This window comes from Somniosus microcephalus, chromosome 32, assembly GCF_052327205.1.
Source record: "Somniosus microcephalus isolate GS21.2 chromosome 32, FLI_Smic_1.0, whole genome shotgun sequence".
NCBI lineage: Eukaryota > Metazoa > Chordata > Chondrichthyes > Squaliformes > Somniosidae > Somniosus > Somniosus microcephalus.
The window spans coordinates 21,479,429-21,506,928 of record NC_141018.1 but is presented as its reverse complement, the minus strand read 5'-3'; positions in this window follow the sequence as shown (position 1 = coordinate 21,506,928).

Genomic DNA, 27,500 nt, shown 5'->3' with positions numbered 1-27,500 from the left:
GACGTCCGGTGGTCGTGAAAGGCGCTATATAAATGCAAGTCTTTCTTTTTTCTTTCTAATACTTGAGAATAATGCATCGGCCATTCAGCAGACAAATAGGTAATTACTGTGGCATTCTCAGAAATCATATGGTATGTGTGATGACATTTTTTGTTGGAGTTTCCTATCTAGAATTAATTCTGGGCCCACTATAAAAACTGTCTGACTGCAGAAAGGTACGTCTGAAACGTCCTTGTACAGCCCAGGCTGACCTGTGTGAACCACCTGACCTGGAAGTATTTAATGCTGTCACTGGGAAAATAAATGCTTCACCTTCTAAATGTTACCGTCCCTCAACTTGATATAAATATAAACACATTTCACTAAGGGTTCCGATGTTTTGAGTTGCCTATTGTCCGAGTCGTCATTCTTTCTCAAGTTGGATAGACTTGAGTCAAATTTGGGCTTTAAAAGTTTTAAAGATCTAAGGGGGAGAAATTTGGTATGGCCTCGTTTGGGGCACTAACTTTAAAAGTTGAAGAATCCACTTTGGTAGAAAAAACAGAAAGGCAGAGTATTTCCTAAATGGTGAAAGATTGGGGAATGCAGATGCTCAAAGGGACCTGGATGTCCTTGTACATGAGTCACTGAAAATGAATGTGCAGGTGCAGCAAGCCATTAGGAAGGCAAATGGTATGCTAGCCTTCATTTCAAGAGGATTTGAGTACAGGAGTAAAGAACTCTTACTCCAATTATATAGGGCCTTGGTGAGACCACACCTGGAGTATTGTGTACAATTTTGGTCTCCTTACCTAAGGAAGGATATACTTGCCATAGAGGGAGTGCAATGAAGGCTCATGAGATTGATTCCTGGGATGGCGGGACTGTCGTATGAGAAGAGATTGAGTAAATTCAATTCAGAAGAATGAGAGGGGATCTCATTGAAGCATACAAAATTATTACAGGGCTTGATAGGATGGATGCTGTGAGAATGTTTCCCTTGGCTGAGGAGTCTAGAACCAGGGGCCACAGCCTCAGGATAAAGGGTAGGCCATTCAGGGCTGAGATGAGAAGAAATTTCTTCACAGAGACGGTGGTGAATCTTTGGAATTCTCTACCCCAGAGGGCTGTGGAGGCTCAGTCGTTGAGTATATTCAAGACAGAAGTCGATAGATTTCTGACTAGTAAGGGCATCAAGGGATATGGCGATAGGACCGGTGAATGGAGTTGAGGCAGAAGATCAGCCATGATCTCATTGAATGGCGGAGCAGACTCGAGGGGCCGAATGGTCTACTCCTGCTCCTATTTCTTATGTTCTTAGAATTAGAGCCAGGCACTAATCATTCTCGCCTTTGTGAAATTCAGCCTTAGCGCTCCAAGAGGGAAGTCGAGCGCTAAATCAAGCGCTAACCACTTCTCTCAGGGCGCTAAAGTCCGAGAGCGGGGCGGTAGTGGCAGAGCGCGGAACAATTTCGAGCACATTGTAAACGGTACTTTTTCATCACAGAGGCTGCTTCCCTCGCTTAAAGGGAAGGGCCCTTGATGCTGCACAAGCTAGTTGTCATCAGCTCTGTTTTGCAAGGCGACCTGGGCGACTGCCATTACAGCCCCAAACACTCTCACCAAGTGGCGGGCTTGGACCTCTTGCAGCAATGAAACATCAAAAACTTGGAGCAGGCACCAGGCTGGTGCAAATAATAAAGGTTGCGCGAGCTGAAAAGCATTCCCTTTAATTACCGCTCCCGAAGCGGCCAGCCGAGGTCACAACGCCTCCTCTTGCTGGCGTTGTCGGCACGAGGCGATAAAGCAGGGGGTGCGAGAGCCAATTTCACATCCGGGGCGATAATGGGGGGCGCCGCGCACTTTATGACATCACCATCTGTGAGGCGATAGAGGCCGTTAGCGCCAGCGCTAAAGCGGCCCTGAAGTTCGCGGGCGTCGCTGCATTCGCCGCGCCCAGTCGCTAACCCCTTAGCGCCCCGTTAGAGTCCCCGCCAGGCACTAACGGGAGGTGCTAACATACCGAATTTTGCGGCCTAAATATTAATTTTCAAGTGGAAGGCTTTGCACCAAGCAGTTTGGAGGAGAGCGATCCCCAACGAGAACCTATAGGCTATCATAATGACAGTGAGCTCAAGGCATAGAGTATGCCTGCCTTTGGGAAGCGACTGTTCGATGGGTGAGTACAGCTGTAAGAGCTGAGGTAGCAACGTATAGGGGAAGCATCTTTTCAGTGGTAACCTTTCAAAGATATTTAATTTTAACTTGTTACATTTTGGGGTTTTTACATATAGATCTCACCACTGCCATAAGTGGACCTCATGTCCCTTACAAACCAGAGTGTGTCTTTTCTTGCCCAATGTAGTGCGATCAAACAGAGAACTCTTGTCAACGCACTTCAGCCAGCAGGACTACAGTATAATAAAAACAGAAAATGCTGGAAATACTCAGCAGGTCAGGCAGCATCTGTGGAGAGAGAAACAGAGTTAACGTTTCAGGTCGATAACCTTTCGTCAGGACTATACTATAATCTGCCATGTGATCTTGACTTCAGATGATGGATGAATGCACACTGTATCAGAACAAGGCTATAATCCTACACACACATATATTTAGCGTTAAACAGGCAAATGAATAGTACTTTGAACAAATAGTAATTACAGTAATTACCAATCTTCTCAAAATCAAAACCACAAAAGTGCTTGCCTGATATTAACTCTCAACATACAATTAACCCATAAAAACACAATAATGTGCTTTATGTCTTAGGTGGGTGTCCTTCACTACAGAGTCTTCAGAATAGGCCTGGCTTCAGATTCTGACCTGTGAGCTCTCGGGAACCAACAGTATGAAATTAAAGTGAGGCTAAAACAAACAAAAAAAAAGTGCTTACAATAAATATTCTCTTGCAGGCATCGAAAGTTGAAGTGAAAAATCGTCGGGTTCCCCTTTAAGTGCTACCTTGCTGCCAGCACTTAAATGGGTAAGATGTACACGTTGCAGTCATAGAAAACATAGAAGATAGGAGCAGGAGTAGGCCATTCGGCCCCTCAAGCCTGCTCCGCCATTCAATGAGATCATGGCTGATCATTCAGTCTCAGCATGAATCATAGGAAATTTTGCAAGCCTTCATTTCTATAGTTTTGAATTCCATTACAAATAAGATTCCAGCTTGCTTTTTGTTGGGCTGCCTATTCTGGGCAATGATTCACCAACAGCGCTCCCCTCTCCTCCCAGTAGCATTCCCTGTGAAGGAACCCAGCTGTCAGAAATTCCCCCACACAAAACTGTTGCTGCTGTTGGGCTGTGCAGGGATCAAGTCATGTCAGTCTTCTGAAGGTTCTGCGAAACTGAGGCACACTCATAATAGTATCCAGTTAATATTTCTCTTACTGTGTCAGCTGTGGCTCAGTGGGTAGCACACTCACCTACTGAGTCAGAAGGTTGTGGGTTCGACTTAACATAGAAACATAGAAGATAGGAGCAGGAGTAGGCCATTCGGCCCTTCGAGCCTGCTCCGCCATTCAACGAGGTCATGGCTGATCATCCAAACCCTAGCACCCGGTCCCTACACCGACAGCCATCCCACCCAAGCCCTATCCCCGTAACCCCTTAACCCCACGTATTTAATCCCCCCTAACACTAAGGGCCAATTTTTATCATGGCCAATCAACCTAACCCGCACATCTTTGGACTGTGGGAGGAAACCGGAGCACCCGGAGAAAACCCACGCAAACACGGGGAGAATGTGCAAACTCCACACAGACAGTCACCTGAGGCTTGAGCACATAAAGCTAGGCTGACACTGCAGTGCAGTGTTGATGGAGTGCTGCACTGTCGGCGGTGCCGTCTTTCGGATGAGACGTTAAACCGAGGCCCCCGTCTGCTCTCTCAGGTGGAGGTAAAAGATCCCATGGCACTATTTCGAAGAAGAGCAGGGGAGTGTTATCCCCGGTCTCCTGGCCAATATTTATCCCTCAATCAACATAACAAAAACAGATTATCTGGTCATTATCACGCTGCTGTTTGTGGGAGCTTGCTGTGCGCAAATTGGCTGCCGTGCTTCCCGCATTACAACAGTGACTACACTTCAAAAAAGCATTTCATTGGCTGTAAGGCGCTTTGAGATGTCTGGTGGTTGTGAAAGGCGCTATAGAAATGCAACTCTTTCTTTCTTCCAGATCAAGTTGGTGATTCAGATGTAAACGATTGTCACCCCTGAACTCGAAAGTGGGTGAACTGAGGTAGCAGTGAAAATGTAGCTTGATTATGAATATTCATAGTGAAGAATGGATGAAAAAAGGTATACAACAACAACTTGCATTTATACAGTGCCTCTGACATAGTAAAACATCCCAAGGCACTTCAGGGGATCATTATCAAGCAAAATTGACACCGAGCCGCATAAGAAGATATTAGGGCAGATGTCAAAAAGGGAGGTTTTAAGGAGCGCCTTAAAGGAGGAAAGAGAGGTGGAGAGGCGGAGAGCTTTAGGGAGGGAATTCCAGAGCTTAGGACCTTGGCAGCTGAAGGCACGGCCACCAATGGTGGAGCGATTAAAATTGGGGATGCTCAAGAAGCCAGAATTGGAGGAGCGCAGAGATCTCGGAGTGTTGTAGGGATGGAGGAGGTTACGGAGATAAGGAGGGGAGAGGCCTTGGCATCCAAAATAAGTAACCAGTCATTTTGAGGCCCAAATATTTCTTCTTCCCAACCTTCAGAAGGAGCAACCTGCTATGGCTGAGCGGTAACTTTCTCGCCTCTGAATCGTCTGGTCGTGGGTTCAGGCGTGATTTCCCCTGGTCACTGTTAGTGTCATTGTAAACACAGCAGAAAGGTTTCACTCTGGCTGCTACATGTTAAGTCACGTTGCACACATAGCGAGAAAGCGGCAGCGTCCTTGCTTAACACACATCTTTTGCACTTTTGATGTCAGCCTTGGCTCATGGTAGCACTCTCGGCTCTGAGTCGGAAGGTTGTGGGTTCAAGCCCCACTCCGGAGACTTGAATAAATATTCTAACCTGACACTTCAGTGTAAGTGCTGAGGCAGTGCTCCATTGTTGGCAGTGCCTTCAGCTGCCATCTTTCAGATGCAGTGTTAAACTCAGTGACTGCCCATTCATAAAAGATCCCTCACATGAATCTTGCCATTCATGTAGAAATGACTTATGAAATAATACTGGGTGGCCTGCTGGTGGCGCTGTCCAGGGAGAGTATAAATACTCAGACACAGGCCCAGCTTGCTCAGGACATTTTGTAAACAGGAACTAGTGAGGGACAACTAGACTTCCATGTTGTGAAACAGTTGATTAAAGCCTTGTTTAATATTCAGACTAGGTGCCTAGTAGTTTTCTTATATCAATCCCCATGTACTTTTCAAAGAAGAAGGACCTAGTCAATATTTCTCCCTTAACCAAAACAGATTAACTGGTCTAAATGATAGGGAGTCAAGTCAGGTGGATGGAGTTAAGATACATAGAAACATAGAAACATAGAAGATAGGAGCAGGAGTAGGCCATTCGGCCCCTCGAGCCTGCTCCGCCATTTAATGAGTTCATGGCTGATCATCCAAATTCAGTACCCTGTCCCTGCTTTCTCCCCGTATCCCTTAATCCATTTAGCCTTAAGAAATATATCTAACTCCTTCTTGAATATATTTAATGAATTGGCCTCAACTGCCTTCTGTGGTAGAGAATTCCACAGGTTCACCACTCTCTGGGTGAACAAATTCCTCCTCATCTCTGTCCTAAATGGCTTACCACTTATCCTTAGACTGTGACCCCTGGTTTTGGACTCCCCCGCCATCGGGAACATCCTTCCTGCATCTAGTCTGTCTAGTCCTGTTAGAATTTTATAAGTTTCAATGAGATCCCCTCTCATTCTTCTAAACTCCAGCGAATATAAGCCCAATCAACCCAATCTCTCCTCATACGTCATTCCTGCCATCCCAGATATCCATGGCAAGAACATCCTTCCTCAGATAAGGCGACCAAAACTGCACACAATACTCAAGGTGTGGTCTCACCAAGGCCCTGTACAGATCTACAAATCAACCATGATCTCATTGAATGGCAGAACGGGCTCCAGGGGCTGAATGGCCTGCTCCTGTTCCTAGGTTCCTCCCCGCCAGTGGTGGATTCCCATCAAAGAGCAGAGATACCATCAGGAGCTCACCCTACCCTCTAAATTGACTAAAATAGGTCGGAGGCCAGCGGGAGGAAGTCACTCTCTGGCCCAATTCGGCCATCCCGCCATTAAGGAAAATTCCCCATTCAGAAGTTTGTTGTGCTCATATGGAATTAATGTGCTAGCCAGAGAGTTATTGTCATGGGAGCTAAGACCAAGATATTTTACAGTAAGAAATAACTCCAACTTACTCTGCAGTCTGTGCTGTTGCTTCCAGCGAGATTCTGCTTAATGTTGATGTAAGCCACATGTTTAGCGATCTCAGATTTAATGGTCCAGAAATTCGGGTCCCAACGCGTGAGTACGCGCTGGGTACTCACGCGTAGGCCCAACGAAAGTGCCAGTTTCGTGCGTGCACTGCGCATGCGCGGGAAGCCGGCACTTCCGTTCCCCTGAAAGAAGGGGTTGACAGGTGGCACGCTTGCGCCGGAGAGGCAGCGCGTGCGCATCGAACTTACGTTTTTTTGCAGGTTTCTCCGGGAGGGTAAGTCTCCAGCAGTTACACTTTTAAAAAGCAGGCGCAAGGCCTGCTTTTAACAAGGTAAGTGGTGAATTAATTAAAATTAAAACATCTTTTCCACAGGTTTATTATTTTTAAATACTTTAAAGAAAGGTAAGTTTATTTTTAGCCCCGTTAGAAAATGTAAATAATTTTTTCAAAAATTTAAATTATTGTTTAAAATAGTTATTCCATGTCATTTTTAGTTATTTTAATAATGTCTTTTTTTTAATGTATTTGAAGTTTTAGTGATGTTTTGGGGCTAAAAGTATTTATAGGTTTGACAGCTCTTCCTGTCAAACTTATGAATGAAGCATTCCCTGCTACCATTGGCTCTCCATGGCCCACGTGATCCCAGGGGACGCTTCGAACTAACTGCGCCCCTGGGATACGCAAGCACTGTGCGCCGGCAGTTGGAGGAGGCCCTGGATCGGAATCCCACGCGGGCCCACAGCACAACGGCCGGCGCGCTAGGTAAGTGCAGGTCGGGGGCTTGCACCCGCGGGAAGCCCTCGACCCGAATTTCTGGGCCAATATTACTAATTGAGAAAAAAAGTCTTTCTGCACAGCATGGCAATCACTGCAGCATCTGAAATGAGCAGGACCAGATTACAAGTTCTAAAGGGGGGGCCGGAAGTTCTCGAAATGTCCCGATTTGAAATGATCCCAGCCGCAAGGCAACCGGTGGGGATAGTTCAGCCAGAATTTCCCAGCTCTTCTACCCAGCGGCCAAAAGGAAAATCTATGCTCGAGCTTTTCCATTACCACAGTTCCCTTACCGCCTCCTTCCTCCTGTCACCCTCGTCATCCGCAGTGCACAGGCGCCAACGGAGCAAAACTGTCTGGGGTTCGAAGGACCGCGCTTTCGCTACCATTGACTCACAGCAGAGTGGCGACAGACATCTGTAGCACTGGGGGGGGGGGGCGGCGGTGGGGCAAGGGGCGAATAAAGAACTCAGAGATGATTTTCGGGGCAGGAATCCAACTGCCCCGTTTTTCTTGACGCTCCAGTCATTTTCAGGCAGTCATTTTCAGGCAAGTTTGCCGATGATACAAAGCTGGGTGGGAACGTAAGTTGTAAGGAGGATGCAAAGAGGCTTCAAGGGGATATAGACAAGCTAAGTGAGTGGGCGAGAACATGACAAATGGAATATAAAGTGGAGAAATGTGAAGTCATCCACTTTGGTAGGAAAAATAGAAAAGCAGAGTATTTTTTAAATGGTGAGAGATTGGGAAATGTTGGTGCTCAGAGGGACCTGGGTGTCCTTGTACATGAATCACTGAAAGTTAACATGCAGGTACAGCAAGCAATTGAGAAAGCAAATGGTATGTTGGCCTTTATTACAAGAGGATTTGAGTATAAGAGTAAAGACGTCTTACTGCAATTATATAGGGCCCTGGTGAGACCACACCTGGAGTATTGTGTACAGTTTTGGTCTCCTTACCTAAGGAAGGATATACTTGCCATAGAGGGAGTGCAACGAAGGTTCACCAGACTGGTTCCTGGGATTGGGGGATTGTCCTATGAGGAGAGATTGAGTAGACTAGGCCTATATTCTCCAAAGAGTTTGGAAGAATGAGAGGTGATCTCATTGAAACATACAAAATTATTACAGGGCTTGACAGGGTAGATGCAGGGAGGATGTTTCACCTGGCTGGGGAGTCTAGAACCTGGGGTCACAGTCTCAGAATAAGGGGTCGGCCATTTAGGACTGAGATTAGGAGAAATTTCTTCACTCAGAGGGTGGTGAATCTTTGGAATTCTCTACCCCAGAGGGCTGTGGAGGCTCAGTCGTCGAGTATATTCAAGACAGAGATCGATAGATTTTTGAATATTAAGAGAATCAAGGGATATGGGGATCGGGCAGGAAAGTGGAGTTGAGTGGAGTTGAGGTAGAAGATCAGCCATGATCTCATTGAATGGCGGAGCAGGTTCGAAGGGCCAAATGGCCTACTCCTGCTCCTATTTCTTATGTTCTTATGTAATTGGGAGAGAACTCCTCTGAGAAGATTTAATCATTTGCTACAGTATTAAGTATGATCAGTATAAGAAATAACATGAAAACTGATCAGTGTTATGAGTATTACCAAGTAACAGATTATCTTACCATTCGTTTCTAATCAACTTCAAAATGAAACTTAGAATGGAGAAATAGTCATTTACTTCCCTCAATAAACTGTGTAACCATTTCCTTCCCCAAGCTAATCCTTGTACATTAATGGTCAAACCCAGCTCTGGGAGCCGTTGATGAATAGGAGAATCATTGAGCAGCAGCAGTGATGTACATAAGAACATAAGACGTAGGAGCAGGAGTCGGTCATTTGGCCCCTCGAGCCTGCTCCGCCATTCAGTAAGATCATGGCTGATCTGATCTTGGCCTCAACTCCACTTCCCTGCCCGCTCCCCATGACCCTTGACTCCCTTATCGTTCAAAAATCTATCTATCTCCAATATATTCAATGACCCAGCCTCCACGGCTCTCTGGGGAAGAGAATTCCAAAGGTTCACGACCCTCTGAGAAGAAATTCCTCCTCATTTCCGATTTAAAAGGGTGCCCCCTTATTCTGAAACTATGCCCCCTCGTTCTAGACACCCCCACGAGGGGAAACATCCTCTCTGCATCTACCCTGTCGAGCCCCTTCAGAATCTTATATGTTTCAATAAGATCCCCTCTCATTCTTCTAAACTCCAATGAGTATAGGCCTAACCTTTCTTCATAAGACAACCCCTTCATCTCTGGAATCAACCTCGTGAACCTTCTCTGAACTGTCTGACAGGCCTTCCAAGCACACCGACCACGACTGCAGAGAGAATGGAGGAGTCCGCCTCAAACATGAGTGGGTTGATATTGCGGGCCATTGCAATGAAGTGTTCTTCCATGGATAGAGCGGCCAGCTCCATGTACCATCAAACGCTCCAATCAAATGAGTCAATGCAGGCTCTGGACCATGGCTGCTGGATGTTACCTTAAATAGGATGACAGATATCTTAGCCTTGGCCTTACAGGGCCACACTGATCTGCACCAAAGTGTCCTCCAGCGCAGTGTGTAGCAGAGCCATGAGAGAATGATGGCAAAAGGGGACATGGGAAGTGGAACTCCATGCAAAGCGCTTCCACTTCTCACTCACTGCCGCCCTCTCTGTCTGCAGCCCACGCACTGCCTAATCTTCCGATGGCGGGGTCTGCCCTGCACAGGTGCAGGCGCTGCAGTCTTTGGCGGGGTCCTCACGGGCTCCACAGCCCAGAGGCCGTTGGCCAGGAGCATCTCAGCTGTCAAAGCAGTAATCTGCTGAAGCAGCAGGAGTTGCACCACGTAGGAGCGGTAGGAAATGGAAGAGGAAAGCTTTGTAGTTGCACAAGGGTGTATGATAAAATGTAATGTTGTTACGTTTCTGATGTTTAGTTAAAGCACATAAATGCTATTCTTTTGCACCACTTTCCCATCTTTTCCATTCTTGGTTGCTAGGTGGAAAATCGCTTTTTTAACTTGTTTGATGATGAATGGGAAGACATGAATTGACAAGGACCAGTGGGGGGGGGGGGGCGGGGGGATGTGCAAGAGATGGTAGGTTGTAGCAGGACTGCATTGTGTCAATGGCATGGAGCGGGGGCGGGGGGAGGGGGGTGGGGGGTGGTGCAGGAAGAGTGGCCATTGCACATGCTTCTGGCATCGGTCCACTGGTGCAACCTAAGTGAATTTTGCATTGATAAGGGCATCCCTGGCATCCCGGGCAGCAATGTGAGCAGCTGAGGGTGCATTGCCCTCATCACCTTCCTTCTCCTTGTCTTTCACCACCTCCTCATCCTCCTCCTCGGAATCGTCCGAAGAGGATCTGAGCTCTGCGCCTTGTTCCTCCTGCAGGTCCAAACCTCGCTGCTGCGCAATGTTGTACAGAGCACAGCACACCACCACCATTCTGGAGACCCTTGCTGGTGCATACTGAAGGGTGCCTCCAGATCCATCTAGGCACCTGAAGCACATCTTCAGCATGCCGCTGGCTTGTTCACACATCTGGTGGCCATATGCCATTCATTGAAGCCCTGTTGGGCTTCATTGTTCGAGTTTCTGACGAGTGTCATCAAACAAGTTTGACATGAGTATCCCTTGTCTCCTAGCAGCCACCCCTTAAGTCTGCTTGCAAGTCCAAAGACGTCAGGGATCTTGGCCTTGTAGTTTACGAATACTCCTGGTTGATCTGGTGGTGGACGGACTGCCACGTGTGTGCAGTCGATCCTCTTTTGGTTAGAACCACTTAACTGTAAATTAAATAGAACTTAAAATAAAACTTATCAAATCAAATTAGAATTACATTGCCCGGGGTGATGATGTACTTCAGTCCCCGCGGCGCCCACCGGTCTTGGAAGGTCTCAAGTGTGCCGGCGGACACCGCATGCTCCATCTCCAGGGCCACCCGGGGGCGAACATAGCCGCGGAAGAGAGGTAGGCAATTGGGCCAGACGACCCCCTCGACCGCCCGCTGCCTGGACCTATTAATGGCCACTTTGGCCAGGCCCAGGAGCAGTCAATGTGTGCAGTCGATGACGCCCTGCACCTGTGGGATGCCAGCCAGAGACGCAAACCCGGGCGCCCGCTCGTACTGACTGGCACCAACGCAGGTGAAGTTGACATAATTGCCATCCCTGGCAAGCAAGCCATCAGTCACCAATCATGCATTTGTGGGCCACTCACTGGGAGATCCTGGATATGTCTCCGCCAGAGCCCTGGAAAGATGTTGATGGCGGCGGTCACTTTCACAGCCACTGGTAACACGTGGCCAGCAGGTCCAGCAGGCAGCAGGACTTCTTTCTAGGAGGCTGCAGATGTCTGGCCCAGCCTGATATGACAATCTGAGCCTCCTGAAGCACTGCTGTTCGGACAGGTCAAGGAAACACAGCCTCTTGCGAGCTGCACCCCTCTGCTGTCCAGCTACAGGCCATTCTTCACTCAGAGGGTGGTGAATCTTTGGAATTCTCTACCCCCAGAGGGCTGTGGATGCTCAGTCGTTGAGTATATTCACGACAGAGATCGATGGATTTTTGGACTCTAGGGGAATGAAGGGACCTGTGGATCAGGCGGGAAAGTGGAGTTGAGGTCGAAGGTCAGCCATGATCTTATCGAATCTTATCGCCCCTTCCTATCTCTGTAAACACCTTCAGCCCCACAACCCCTGAGATATCTGTGCTCCTCTAATTCTGCCCTCTTGAGAATCCCCGGTTGTAATTGCTCAACTTTTGATGGCCATGCCTTCTGTTGCCTAGGCCCTAAGCTCTGGAATTCCCTGCCTAAACCTCTCCGCCTCTCTACCCCTCTTTCCTCCTTTAAGACGCTCCTTAAAGCCGACCTCTTTGACCAAGCTTTTGGTCACCTGCCCTAATTTCTCCTTATGTGGCTCGGTGTCAATTTTTTTGTCTTATAATACTCCTGTGCAGTGCCTTGGGACGTTTTACTACGTTAAAGGCTGCTATATAAATACAAGTTGTTGTTGTTGTTGAATGGCGGAGCCGGCTCGAGTGGCCGTATGACCTAATCCTGCTCTTAATTCTTATGTTGTTATGTTCTTCGGTCTCTCAAGAGCAGGCTGCTGCTGGTGTGGGTGTGGGTGCTATTGGTCCTCATCTGAGATCCAATCTAAGGCAACCAATGTGCCACCCAGATTGAGTGATCCATGACATGAATCTTGTCATGCCTGTGGAAATGACTTATGAAATGATACTGGGCGGCCTGCTGGTGGCGCTGTCCAGGGAGAGTATAAATACTCGGGCACGGGCCCAGCTTGCTCAGGACATTCTTTAACAGGAACTAGTGAAGGACACAACTAGATCTCCATGTTGTAAAACAGTTGATTAAAGCCTTGTTTAATACTTAGACCAAGTGCCTAGTAGTTTTCTTACGTCAATCCATAAAACCTCCAAAGTGTAGAAAGTAAACTTTCAGTAATACTACAGTGATCAAAGCCTTTCCCATTAGCAGATAAGCTGTGAGTACTGAGCAATGTTCCCTCTAATTTTTTGGGGGTGCGTGGTCCCTTTAACTGGCCCATTCAAATTTCCGCGCATACGCTGTTTCTTCCGTTGATAAGCCGGTGAGCGGCCTGCACGGGACCTCCAGACCGCTGCGCGGCCACGCAGCTTAGCAGGAACATTGGTACCGAGTAGTTATTGCAGCATTTCCCCGAGTTTGATTCAGCCCCCCCCCTCAGTTGCCACTGTGCCCTCCCCTTGCCTTCACTGGCGAGTTCAAGGTAAGCCCAGGAAACCCGTGGACGCGACGTTGAATTTAAAAGTCAGTTGAAGTATCGCTCCATTTGAGTGAGTAGCCTACATTAATAGGCAACCCGCCTCTCCCGAGGGGTTTGGCACACAAGCCGCCTAACGCGCGCCAGTTAAACGCAGAAGTCGGCGGTTTGGAGCCGGCTTCACACCGTGCTGACATCTTTTCTGATTTTAACCCCCCCCCCTTACCCGCACCCAAACCCACTCGCTCCTCCGGGTTAAAATTTCCCCCCATTGTGTTTATCGTCAAAACACCAATAAGATGGAAGAGGCAGCTACTGAGTTTCTGTTCTTCTATTCTCTCAGTTTGATCCCATTTTGCACTGATATAACGATAAATCCCCATTCTATGATTGTTGCCATGACAATGCGTTGACTAAGATCGCAGCGCCTATCAGCAGGGATCGACGAACATCCCAGAACAGACTGGAAACTGAACATGGGACCTTCCTGGTACTTACGGCTTGGCTGCTCACTTGTTGGGCCATTGAGCGAGCTCGGACGAACCGCTTCAATAGACTAACACAGTCCCACACAGTACTACACTATCAGCATAAGATGGTAGCACTGGAGTAGATCTACGTTTCATAGTTAGGGTATTAGATATTGATGTGTAGTTAACATCAAATTCATAGCATAAAAGCACAACCACACCCATGTGCTGGGCCAACAATTACCAGGAAGGTAGGATGCCTGGCATGTCTCAGTAACTATTGCTGGTATGCAAACTTCTAATTAGTAAAGTATTACAACAGGGCTGAGGGAGAAGAACGTGCTGTTCCTACATTCCAGTCTCTTTTTGTTAAACAAAATTGCAAGATTGCTTCTGTTTATTTCTTCAGTCACGCAATAAGGGCATTTATTGCTCATCCCTAATTGCCCTTGAGAAGGTGGTGGTGAGCCGCCTTCTTGAACCGTATGGTGCAGTCCGTGTGGTGAAAGTACTCCCACAGAGCTGTTAGGTAGGAATTCCAGGATTTTGACCCCGCGACGATGAAGGAACGGCTGATATATTTCCAAGTCGGGATGGTGTGTGACTTGGAGGGGAACTTGGTGGTGGTGGTGTTCCCATCTTGTGGATGGTACACACTGCAGCCACCTTGCGAAGGTGGTGGCGGGGGTGAATGTTCAATGTGGTGGATGGGTTTCCGATCAAGCGGATTGCTTTGTCCTGGATGGTGTTGAGCTTCTTTGGAGCTGCGTTGAGTGTAGAGTATTCCATCACACTCCTGACGTGTACCTTGTAGGTGTTGCAAAAGCTTCGGGGAATCAGAAGGTGAGTCACTCACTGCAGAATACCCAACTTCTGACCTGCGCTTGTAGCCACCGTGTTTGTGTGGCTGACCCAGTTAAGTTTCTGGTCAATGGTAACCCCCAGGATGTTGATGGTGGGGGATTTGAGGATGGCAATGCCGTTGAATGTCAAGGGGAGGTAGTTAGAATCTCGCTTGTTGGAGACGGTCATTGCCTGGCACTCTTGTGGTGTGAATGTTACTTGCCACTTATCAGCCCTAGCCTGGATGTTGCCCAGGTCTTGCTGTATATGGGCATGGACTGCTTCATTATCTGAGGAATTACGAATTAAACTGAACACTGTGCAGTCATCAGCGAACATCCCCATTTCTGACCTTATGTTGGAGGGGTGGCCATTGATGAAGCAGCTGAAGATGGTTGGGCCTAGGACATTGCCCTGAGGAGCTCCTGCAGTGATGTCCTGGGGCTGTGATGATTGACTTCCAACCATCCCTTGTGCTAGGTATGACTCCAATCAGTGGAGAATTTTCCCCTGATTCCCATTGACTTCAATTTTACTAGGGCTCCTTGATGCCACACTCAGTCTAATAATGCCTTGACGTCAGGGCAATCACTCTCACCTCACCTCTGGAATTCAGCTCCTTTGTCCATGTTTGGACCAAGGCTGTAATGAGGTCGGGAGCTGAGTGGTCCTGGCGGAACCCAAACTGGGCATCAGTGAGCAAGTTATTGGTGAGTAAGTGCCACTTGATAGCACTGTCGACGACACCTTCCATCACTTTGCTGATGATTGAGAGTCGACTGATGGGGCAGTAATTGGCCGGATTGGATTTGTCCTGCTTTTTGTGGATGGGACATACCTGGGCAGTTTTCCACATTGTCAGGTAGATGCCAGTGTTGTAGCTGTACTGGAACAGCTTGGCTAGAGGCGCAGTTAGTCCTGGAGCACAAATCTTCAGCACAACAGCCGGGATGTTGTCGGGGCCCACAGCCTTTGCTGTATCCAGTGCGCTCAGCCATTTCTTGATATCACGTGGAGTGAATCGAATTGGCTGAAGACTGGCTTCTGTGATGGTGGGGACCTCAGGAGGAAGCTGATATGGATCATCCACTCGGCACTTCTGGCTGAAGATGGTTGCAAACGCTTCAGCCTTGTTTTTTGCACTCACGTGCTGGGCTCCACCATCATTGAGGATGGGATGTTCATGGAGCCTCCACCTCCCGTTAGTTGTTAAATGGTCCACCACCAATCATGACTGGATGTGGCAGGACTGCAGAGCTTTGATCTGATCCATTGGCTGTGGGACCACTTAGCTTTTTTCATAGCATGCTGCTTCTACTGTTTAGCATACATATAGTCCTGTGTTGCAGCTTCCCCAGGCTGGCACCTCATTTTTAGGTATGTCTGGTGCTGCTCCTGGCATGCTCTTCTGCACTCTTCATTGAACCAGGGTTGGTTCCCTGGCTTGCTGATAATGGTAGAGTGAGAGATATGCTGGGCTATGAGATTACAGATTGTAGCGGAATATAGTTCTGCTGCTGCTGATGGCCCACAGCGCCTCATGGATGCCTAGTTTTGAGCAGCTAGATCGGTTCTGAATCTGTCCCATTTGGCACGGTGGTAGTGCCACACAACACAATAAGAACATAAGAACATAAGAAATAGGAGCAGGAGTAGGCCAATCGGCCCCTCGAGCCTGCTCCACCATTCAATAAGATTATGGCTGATCTGATCCTAACCTCAAATCTTCTATCACTCTGCATCCACCCGAACCCATGTGATCTCCCGGGAGAGGTGAAAAACCAGATAAAGACCCAATGGCCAATTTGGGAGAAAAAAATCTGGGAAATTCCTCTCCGACCCATCTAGGCGATCGAAATTCTTCCAGGAGATCACTCTGTCCCTATATTTTCTACAGTACTTACCTTCTGTAAAGGCGATCTCCACCCCAGCCAGGAACAGGAATAAAACCATCTCCTGAAATCTAACACAGAATTAGAACACAGTAGGAGCAGAACCAGGTTACACGGCCCCTGGGCCCACTCCACTACCCACAGGGCCATGACCATTCCGAACCTAGACTCATGTCCAATTTCCTGCCCGCTCCCCGTAACCCTTAATTCCCTTTACTTCTAGGAAACTATCTATTTCTGTTTTAAATTTATTTAATGATGTAGCTTCCACAGCTTTCTGGGGCAGCAAATTCCACAAACCTACCACCCTCTGAGTGAAGAAGTTTCTCCTCATCTCAGTTTTGAAAGAGCAGCCCCTTATTTTAAGATTATGCCCCCTAGTTCTAGTTTCACCCATCATTGGGAACACCCTCACCGCATCCACCTGATCAAGCCCCTTCACAATCTTATATGTTTCAATAAGATCGCCTCTCATTCTTCTGAACTCCAATGAGTAGAGTCCCAATCTACTCAACCTCTCCTCATATGACCACCCCCTCATCCCCGGGATTAACCGAGTGAACCTTCTTTGGACTGACTCAAGAGCAAGTATGTCTTTTCTTAAGTATGGACACCAAAACTGAGTGTCCTCAGTTTGAAGACAGGACTTCGTCTCCACAATGACTGTGCTGTATTGATTTCTTTGTGGGTTCAATGACGAGACATTTATGAAAGAGAATGAGTTTTAATCTAAAGTCTGTTCAACTCTTTTATACAGCTTTTACAGGAGACACGATGCTGTGATGCATCTAGAACGAAACCGAAACTAAAACTAACTGCCTTGCTTCTCTCGGTCACATGCCCTCTGCTGGTCAGGCACAAGCAATCAATACCTGCAAACATGCTATTAAGGCATCATAATCGAACAGGCAAATACCATCTCTATTTGCTGATATCATTACATCTCCTTTCCTTAAAACAAAAGTATTTTACTTTTAACTAACAACATGTTTTCTTTGTATTAATCTGCATTTTAACTGTAACACTTAATGAACTTACATTATCATTATCATGATCAAGGTTTTTTAACCTTGCTTTGTGAGTTCACTTGAAATATGTCAATACACTAGAACTTGAAGAAAGAATAAGATAACATTACTTCCTTCTATAACAATAGTCCTTAAATTGGCTCAATGAGTCTCTCAGGAGGCTTCACGTGTCTTGAGGATTTTCTGATTGATTGTCCTTGAATCTGAGTTGTTGCCTCAGATGATGTGTTCTCAGCTGTGTGATCAGGTTGTTCAACAGTATCAGTCTCTTGACCTGCTGTGGCTGGTCCCATGAGAAGATCTCGCCGATTTCTTCTCAGAACAGCACCCTCATCTGTCTGAATGGTGTAGGTTCTTGTTTGAACTTCACTCAGGACAGTTCCCTTCTGAGTCCATGTGTTTGTTTTGTCTTTGAACCTTACTTGGTCACCAGTGTGGAGTTCAGGTAGGTTTTGTGTTCCTCTGTCATAGTAGTACTTTTGCTTTTCTTTCTGTTGTTCTTTGAACTTCCTCACTTTCTCCCCCTCTTTTGTTTTCAGGAGGTTCTCCGGGATGGGTAGGTTTGACCTTAGCCGACGTTCCATCAGGAGTTGGGCTGGTGACTTACCACACTCGAGCGGCGTTGTGCGGTATACAAGCATGCTTTGGTAGAAGTCAGTTCCACTGTCTTTTGCCTTGTACATCAGTCTTTTCACTGTCTGGACCGATTTTTCCACTAGTCCATTGGACTGTGGAAAGTGAGGACTTGACGTTGTGTGGACAAAGTCCCACTCTTTGGCAAAGTGTCGGAAACTTGCATTGTAAAACTGAGGTCCGTTGTCTGTGAAGACCTCGCTTGCCACGCCATGTCTGGAGAATATGGCTTTCATACATGTTATCACAGCATCTGCAGTGGTGGTGTGCAGTCTACAAACCTCTGGATACAGGGAGTAATAGTCTGTGAGTACAAGATAGTCCTTCCCTTGACATACGAATAGGTCAGCGCCTACCTTCTGGTAAGGTCTGTCTGGTGCTGGGTGTGGCTTTAGTGGTTCTACCGGATTGCTTGCTCGATATTTCAGGCATATTGTGCAGTTTGACACCTCATTTGTCACATCTTGGTTGATTCGTGGCCAGTGCATCACCTCTCGTGCTCTTTTCTTACACTTTTCGATTCCCAGATGTCCTCCATGGATCTTTTTTAGCATCTCTCTTCTCAGACTCTTTGGGATAACTATTTTACTTCCTTTGTAGATGATGTCTTCGACCACTGATAGTTCCGCCCTGCAGTTCCAGTACTCTGCTATATCAGGTGAGCAGTCTTGCTTCATGTTGGGCCATCCATCCAAGATGCTTTTTCTCAGTCGTCTCATTGTTTCATCTTTGTTTGTCTCAGTCTTTATGAGCTCCATTTTTGCATCTGCTATGGGCAGTGCATTTGTGATCATGTCCATGTAGGCGTTCACTTTGTCATCCATTGTGGTGTTTGCGGGCTCACTTAGGTCTACAGCTCTGGACAACGTGTCTGCTGTATACATCAGCTTACCCGGTGTGTACGCAACATTCAGTGTATAGCGTTGCAGCCTGATCATCATTCTTTGTATTCTAAGCGGACAGCTATTTAGTGGCTTTTGGAACAATGCAATCAAGGGCTTATGGTCAGTCTCTACTGATTGCTTGTCCTGCCACAAACTGGTGAAATCTTTCACAGGCGTATGTGATGCTGAGCAGCCCCTTTTCTATTTGAGCATATCGCGTCTCCGCGTCTGTCATTGAGCGCGATGCATATGCAATAGGTTGCCAGTAGTCATATTGTTGCAGAAGAACGGCACCGAGCCCACTCTGTGATGCATCTGATGATATCTTGATGGGTCTCGCTGGGTCATAAAACCTCAGAACTGGTTCCTCTGTGAGCAGTTTCTTTAGATCGCTCCATGACTTCTCATGCTCATGATTCCATTCCCATTCTATGTTCTTTTCAGTGAGTCTTCTCAGTGGCGCCATCTTTTCTGAGAGGTTGGATATGAATTTCCCCATGTAGTTGATCATTCCATTAAACCTCTGCACGTCCTTTTTGCATTGTGGCTTTGGCATATTCTCAATGGCGGACACCTTTCTGGGATCTGGTCTGATGCCCACACTGCTAAGGATATCTCCCACGAATGTCAGTTCTGTCACCCCGAGCTGGCATTTCTCTCTATTCAGCTTCAGGTTTGTTTTCCTTGTTGCTTCCAGCACTTTTTTCAGTCTCTCATCATGCTCAGTTCTCATTGTTCCCCATACTATGATGTCATCCATTGATGTATCAACTCCCTCCAGGTGCTCATAGATCATATGGATAGTCTTGTGATACACTTCAGGAGCTGAGGCAATGCCAAATGGTAACCTTAGGAATCTGTATCTGCCAAATGGACTGTTGAACGTGCACAGTCTTGAACTTGCTTTGTCCAGCTTCATCTGCCAAAATCCTGATGATGCATCTAACTTGCTGAAATATTTTGCATTTGCAAACTGTGCCATGATTTCCTCATGTGTAGGAAGCTTGAAGTGCTCTCTCTTTATTGCTCTGTTTAGATCTCTTGGATCCAGGCAAATTCTGAGCTTTCCATTCTTTTTGTCCACTACGACGAGGGAACTCACCCACTCAGTTGGCTCATTTATCTTCTGAATCACGTTCAGGCTTTCCATCCTGTCCAACTCTGCCTTCAGTTGCTTTTGAAGAGCAAACGGAACTTTTCTGCATGGATGTATGACCGGTGTCATACTTTTATCTACTCTGATCGTGTGTTCTCCTGGAATGCAGCCTAGACCCTTAAATAGGTCGTTGTACTCTTTCATGAGTTCATCATAGACTGTCTCTCCTTCGCTTTCCACAACGAGGACTCTCTTTACCAGGTTCAGTCTCTCACAGGCTTTTAAACCTAGTATGGCTTGCACATCCTTTGGCACCACGATTAATGCTAGCGTGTGCTCTCTGTCCTTGTGTGTTACTTTGACAATGCATCTTCCTTTCACTGGTATATCAGTACCTGAGTATCCTGTCACTTTCACTTTTATTCCATGTATCGTTGGTCTGGGTCTAATTTTCTTAAAATCAGTCTCTGATATCACATTAACTTATGCTCTAGTATCCAATTTAAATGGAATGTGTATGTCATTCACTTTTAGTGTCAACATCCAGTCTCTTTCTTCTTTTTTGTTTTCAGACACAACATCTACATAGAACTCCTCTATCTCGCTTTCATCTACTGTATGGACCTTGCTTTGTTGCATTTGGTTCTTGCAGCAACGGGCATAATGGTTGTTTTTGTTGCAACTATTGCATGTTTTACCATATGCTGGACACTTTTTTGGTGGATGCTGTGTACCGCATCGACGACATGACTTTCGATTGTCTCTTTCATTTTCGTTCGCTGGCCATGCCTCTTTTTTCACATTGGCGCTCTTTTTGTTAAACGGTTTGTGTCCGTTCTTACTCACTGCATCCACGTTGCAGCTACTATCACTGAACAGCTCTTTTGCTTGCGACTTCACAGTCTCTGTAGCCCGTGCTACATAGCCAGTGCTATGGCTTTTCCCAGGTCTAGATCTTGCTCTCTTAGCAGTCTTTCCCTTAGACCATTATTCGGAATACCACACACCAGTCTGTCTTTTACCAGCGAGTCTGCCAGTACCCCAAATTCACACGATTTGCTTCTGTTTCTCAGTTCAGTCACATACTGATCAATAGTCTCACCCGTTTTCTGTACACATGTGAAAAATCTGTGCCTCTCAAACATCACGTTACATTTAGGTATGCAGTAGGCCTCAAACTGTTCCATTATTTTATCTAGCTTCATTTTGTCTCCATTAGCAGCGAATGTGAAGTTATTATACACCTCCAGCGCTTCATCACCCACGACATGTAAGAACACTGACGATTTCTTATTATCACTTTTCTCGTCAGCTCCGATTGCCGCTAAATACAACTCTACACGTTGTTTGAATCTCCTCCAATTTTCAGCCACATTACCTGTCAACTGAAGCGTCGCCGGTGGGTGTAAACCTTCCATTTTTTCACTTCGTTAGCTATTCTCCAATGGTAAGCAACGATGTTCTCTTTTGGCTTGCTAATTTGTGGAGAGCTGATTTAACTTCAGATATTTTCTCTTCATCTCTTTCAATCACTTCTGACACCATGTATTGATTTCTTTGTGGGTTCAATGACGAGACATTTATGAAAGAGAATGAGTTTTAATCTAAAGTCTGTTCAACTCTTTTATACAGCTTTTACAGGAGACACGATGCTGTGATGCATCTAGAATGAAACCGAAACTAAAACTAACGGCCTTGCTTCTCTCGGTCACATGCCCGCTGCTGGTCAGGCACAAGCAATCAATACCTGCAAACATGCTATTAAGGCATCATAATCGAACAGGCAAATACCATCTCTATTTGCTGATATCATTACATGTGCGGTGGTCACTGCTACCAATACTGTCATGGGCAAATGCATCTGTGACAGGTGGATTGGTGAGAACACGGTCAAGTATGTTTTTTCCTCATGTTGGTTCTCTCACCACCTGCCACAGGCCTAGTCTGGTGGCTGTGTTCTTCAGGACTCGGCCAGCTCGATCAGTAGTAGTGCTACCAAGCCACTCTTGATGATGGACATTGTACTCACCAACCCAGAGGACATTCTGTACCCTTGCTACCCTGAGTGCTTCTTCCAAGTGGTGTTCAGCATGGAGGAGTACTGATTCATCAGCTGAGGGAGGGTGGTAGGTGGTAATCAGCAGGATGTTTCCTTGCCCACACTTGACCTGATGCCATGAGATTTCATGGGGTCCAAGGTCAATGTTGAGGACTCCCAGGGTCACTCCCACCTGACTGTATACCACTGTGCTGCCACCCCTGGTGGATCTGTCCTGCTGGTGGGACAGGACATACCCAGAAGTAGTGATGGAGGAGTCTGGGACATTGGCTGAAAGGTATGATTCTGTGAGTATGACTATGTCAGGCTGTTGTTTGACTAGTCTGTGGGACAGCTCTCCCAATTTTGACACAAGCCCCCAGATGTTAGTGAGGAGGACTTTGCAGCGTCGACTGGGCTGGGTGTGCCTTTGTTGTGTCCGAATCCAGTGCCGAGGTCGATGCCGGGTTGTCCGTCCGGTTTTATTTTTATACCTTTGTGTAATGGTTTGTCACAACTGAGTGGCTTTATAGGCCAGTTCAGAGGGCAGTTAAGAGTCAACAACATTGCTGTGGGTCTGGAGTCACATATAGGCCAGACCGGGTAAGGACGGCAGATTTCCTTCCTTAAAGAACATTAGTGAACCAGTTGGGTTATTACGACAGTTTCATGGTCACCATTACTCATACTAGCTTTTTATTGCAGGTTTATTTAATTATAGACAAACAATTAATACATTTCAAGCACCAGATCAGCTGGGGATGGGAAGACATGTTCTGAGTCGCAATTTGAAAATTAATTGTTTGTCTACAAATTGCAAACATCGGAGATACTTTCCCTCGTGCTGATGTTACCACATTGGTAGATCGACTAGTCTTCCACAGGCTTACCGTACACTTGTCCAATAGAACTGACGTAATTTGATCACGAACGGCAACATGACATATGCAAATAACTTTGAGTAGATTGGAAAACCGATAAAATAGCCGCATATTTTCACATCAGTTTTACAGATTTAAGAGTGCTGTGTGCTGAAGGATGAATGGAGCCATTTACTGATTTACCATCTGCTATTCAAAGTCAAGTTAAGACCCATATCCTTTACGTGTTTGCAAGTCACATGCAGAAATGTGACAGTTGATGGTATAGTTAGGGCTAGATTTTCCTGGAGCAATCAGGCGGGGTTTCAGGCGGGTGGGGGGGGGGAAATCCCGAATTTGGGAGTCCCGACACCATCCCGCCAAAAACCCCGCCCCACGCAAGTTTTAGGGGCAGCGGGTACCCGCCCCGCACTGGGACCCGCCGAAACCAGGCAGGAAGGGATTAGGCTAAAAACTGCCTGTTAACTACCTGTTAACAGGCAGTTAATTGGCACTAATCCCTATGTTGAGGGGTTTCGTGTGGGTTTCCTGACGGCTCCAAACCACGCCAGGTTAGAGCAGGCGGGCCGTCGGGTTGAAGGACTTGGAGGGGTCACGATGTCGGCACTCAGGTGAGTGATAGGTGCATGAGTGTAAAGGTAAGTGTGTTTGGTGTGTCTAAAGTGTGTAAAGAACTTTTACTTACCTGTACTTACCTTAACAGCCTTTCTTCCTGTAGCCATCGGGAGCCCATCACTCAGCCGGCACTTAAAGCTGAACGGCTGCGATCTGCCAAAAGTGACAGCCTTCAGCTTTGAGTGCTGCTGAGAGTTCTGAGTCTGTGCAGAAGGACTCATGTCAGAACTCAGACTGTCAGTGTTTCACAGCTTCAAACAGCTGTCAAACACTGATATTTCATCTGTCAAGAACTCTTGACAGATGAAATTGCAGTCTGTGACGTCACCTGTTGCCGGGTGGCCCTTAATTGGCCTGCTGAGCCCACTGGGCGGGCTCAACAAGGTCAATCAAGGGAAAATCGCGTGGATTGGCCGGACGTCGATGTAGGCGGGTCAAAAACCCGAAAGGGGAAGTCCTGCCTTCTTCCCGACAGGTTCAGGAAAATCTACCCCTAGTGTATATTTATTTGTAAAATCAGCCAGCGGTTCAATAATTTTTCTGAGGAAAATTGTGTAATTTTTCAACCCTTCACTAAAATCCCAGAAAAAAGAGATTTGTATAATTATATTCACTTCTCTTGTTTTTGCTTTGAAAGTGGATTAAGGAACCACCAACAACAGAAACTTGTATTTATACAGCGCATTTAATGCAGTAAAACATCCCAAGGTTCTTCACATGAGCATTATAAAACTAAATTTGACACCAAGCCACATAAGGAGAAATGAGGGCAGATGACTAAAAGCTTGGTCAATGAGGTAAGTTTTAAGGAGCGTCTTAAAGGAGGAAAGAGAGGTGGCGAGGCGGAGAGGTTTAGGCAGGGAATTCCAGAGCTTGGGACCACGGCAGCTGAAGGCACGGCCACCAATGGTGGAGCGATTAAAATCGGGAATGTGCAAGAGGTCAGAATTAGAGGAGCGCAGATATCTGGGAGGGTTGTGGTGCTGGAGGAGGTTACAGCGATAGGAAGGGGCGAGGCCACGGAGGAATTTGAAAACAAGGTTGAGAATTTAAAAAATGTGGCGTTGCTTAACCGGGAGCCAATGTAGGTCAGCATGATGGGTGATGGGCGAACGGGACTTGGTGCGAGTTAGGACACGGGCAGCCGAATTTTGGATGACCTCAAGTTTACGGAGGGTGGGATGTGGGAAGCCGGCCAGGAGTGCGTTGGAATAGTCAAGTCTAGAGATAGCAAAGGCATGGATGAGGGTTTCAGCAGCGGACGAGCTGAGGCAGGGGCGGAGACGGGCAATGTTACGGAGGTGGAAGATATTAGCAAGACCCAAACAGTTTTTTTTTATGGGTGCTGTCAACAAAACCTGCAATTAAATAAGACTTAAAAACATGGCAATCCATTTGGCCAGAAATAAAACAGAAGAATGCAGTGGTGTAAAGACAAACACTAATGCTTTTGTACCTTATTGGTTAGACCATTCAAAGGTCAACCTTATCGCGCAATCATCTTTTCAAATAAAAATATTCTATTAGCCCTGCAGCTTGGAAACAGGTTTAGCTCGGTAACTGATAAATCAAAAACAGCTCCATTGTTTCTTTTTGATTCTCACGAGGCTTTCCACGTAATCGGGATGGTTGCACAAGATCTGGCAATTTGCCATTGGCTCTATGCGGGCATCAACCATTCCATCTCAAGCAAGTTTAGAAAAAGTCAATATCAATAACTGATAGCTAAACAGAAGACTTCTGAGATGGGTCAGACCAACAATGGGAGGCTGAATATTCATTATTGCACCCCAATAAAGAATGAAGGTCCAAAGTTAGTCTTGACCTTTCTTTAAAAGTCTGTGTTTCTGCTAGCAGGGTCGACTTACTGCTGTGCTGTGCCACCTTCCTTCCATGCTCACAGATTGTACGTCCCCTTCGAAGCAATTATACTTGCTTTACCATTGGCGGCCGTGCCTTCAGCTGCCAATGCCCTATGCGCTGCATTTCCCGCCCTAAACCTCTCCGACTCACTACCTCTCTTTCCTCCTTTAAGACGCTCCTTAAAACCTACCTCTTTTCTGCCCGAATATCTCCTTATGTGGCTCGGTGTCAAATTTTGTTTGTTAACGCTCCTGTGAAGCGCCTTGGGACGTTTTACTACATTGAAGGTGCCATATAGAAACATAGAAACATAGAAGATAGGGGCAGGAGTAGGCCATTCGGCCCCTCGAGCCTGCTCCGCCATTTAATGAGATCATGGCTGATCATCCAAATTCAGTACCCTGTCCCTGCCTTCTCCCCATATCCCATAAATGGCTTACCCCTTATCCTTAGACTGTGACCCCTGGTCTAAATGTAAGTTGTTGCTGTGGTGACCAGAAATGCACTCAGTATTCGGCTCTCATTTGCTCAGACAGCAAGTGCTGGTAATGGTTCTGCTGTTGCCATTTACACCTCCTCTAGCCCCATCTTTTGTTTCTTTACTTGTCCCATTACCACCTTCTTTTGCCCTCGCCCCATCATCCCTTTTGTTATTTAATCTCTCCTGCCTTCCACCCTCTCACAGACCGTCCCGTTTGTTCTTTCCACCGCTCCCTTTCCCCAGCTCTGCGCTTGCCTATAAACTGTTAAATCTCTAACTTCTTCCAGTTCTGATGAAAAGTCAAGCTGAAACGTTAACTCTGTTTCTCTCTCCACAGCTGCTGCCTGCCCTGCTGAGTATTTTCCAGCATGCGCTGTCTTATGGCTGAGGAAGGATGTTCTTGCCATAGAGGGAGTGCACCGAAGATTCACCAGACTGATACCTGGGATGGCAGGAATGACGTAAGAGGAGAGATTGGGTCGATTGGGCTTATAGTCGGTGGGGTTTAGAAGAATGAGAGGGGATCTCATTGAAACTTATAAAATTCTAACAGGACTAGACAGACTAGATGCAGGAAGGATGTTCCCGATGGCCGGGGAGTCCAGAACCAGGGGACACAGTCTAAGGATAAGGGGTAAGCCATTTAGGACTGAGATGACGAGAAATTTCTTCACCCAGAGAGCAGTGAACCTGTGGAATTCTCTACCACAAAAGGCAGTTGAGGTCAATTCATTAAATATATTCAAGAAGGAGTTGGATATATTTCTTAAGGCTAAAGGGATCAAGGGATATGGAGAGAAGGCAGGGACAGGGTACTGAATTTGGATGATCAGCCATGATCTCATTGAATGGCGGAGCAGGCTCGAGGGGCCGAATGGCCTACTCCTGCTCCTATCTTCTATGTTTCTATGTTTGCTTCCACGTAGGGACATATTTCCACAGTTCGTGGTATTCTGTTACGTCTAATTTGTTTACCATTGCCAAGTACTTCTCAGTACTGGACCTGCCTGTTTTTCCACATAACCGCAACTCGCAGAGAGAGTGAGACAGATGAGCCTGTCTCCGAAAATCAAATGATGGCTTTGCACTGCAGTTTTTGGCACGTTGAGATGTTCAGCATGCCTGTGTCACAGGAGCAATGTGGAGCAGCCACTGTGGGCTGTTTCATTAAACTTTCCTTTTTAAAGCAGATCTGTGGATCTTGCAGGCTAGCTTTCAATTTAGAGTCATAGAGTCATAGAGTTTTACAGCACAGAAAGAGGCCCTTCGGCCCATCGTGTCTGCGCCGCCCATCCATCCCTGTCCAGTCTAATCCCATTTTCCAGCATTTGGTCCATAGCCTTGTATGCAATGGCATTTCAAGTGCTCATCCAAATGCTTCTTGAATGTTGTGAGGGTTCCTGCCTCTACCACCCTTTTAGGCATTGAGTTCCACATTCCAACCACCCTCTGGGTGAAAAAGTTCCTCCTCAAATCCCCTCTAAATCTCCTGCCCCTTACCCTGAATCTATGCCCCCTTGTTATTGACCCCCCTACTAAGGGGAAAAGTTCCTCTTTGTCTACCCTATCTATGCCCCTCATCATTTTGTACACCTCAATCAGGTCCCCCCTCAGCCTTCTTTGCTCCAAGGAAAACAACCCCAGCCTGTTTAGTCTTTCTTCATAGCTGAGGCGCTCCATCCCAGGTAACATCCTGGTGAATCTTCTCTGCACCCTCTCCAAAGCAATCACATCCTTCCTATAGTGAGGCGACCAGAACTGCACACAGTACTCCAGCTGTGGCCTCACCAGCGTTTTGTACAGCTCCATCATAACCTCCCTGCTCTTATATTCTATGCCTCGGCTAATGAAGGCAAGTATCCCATATGCCTTT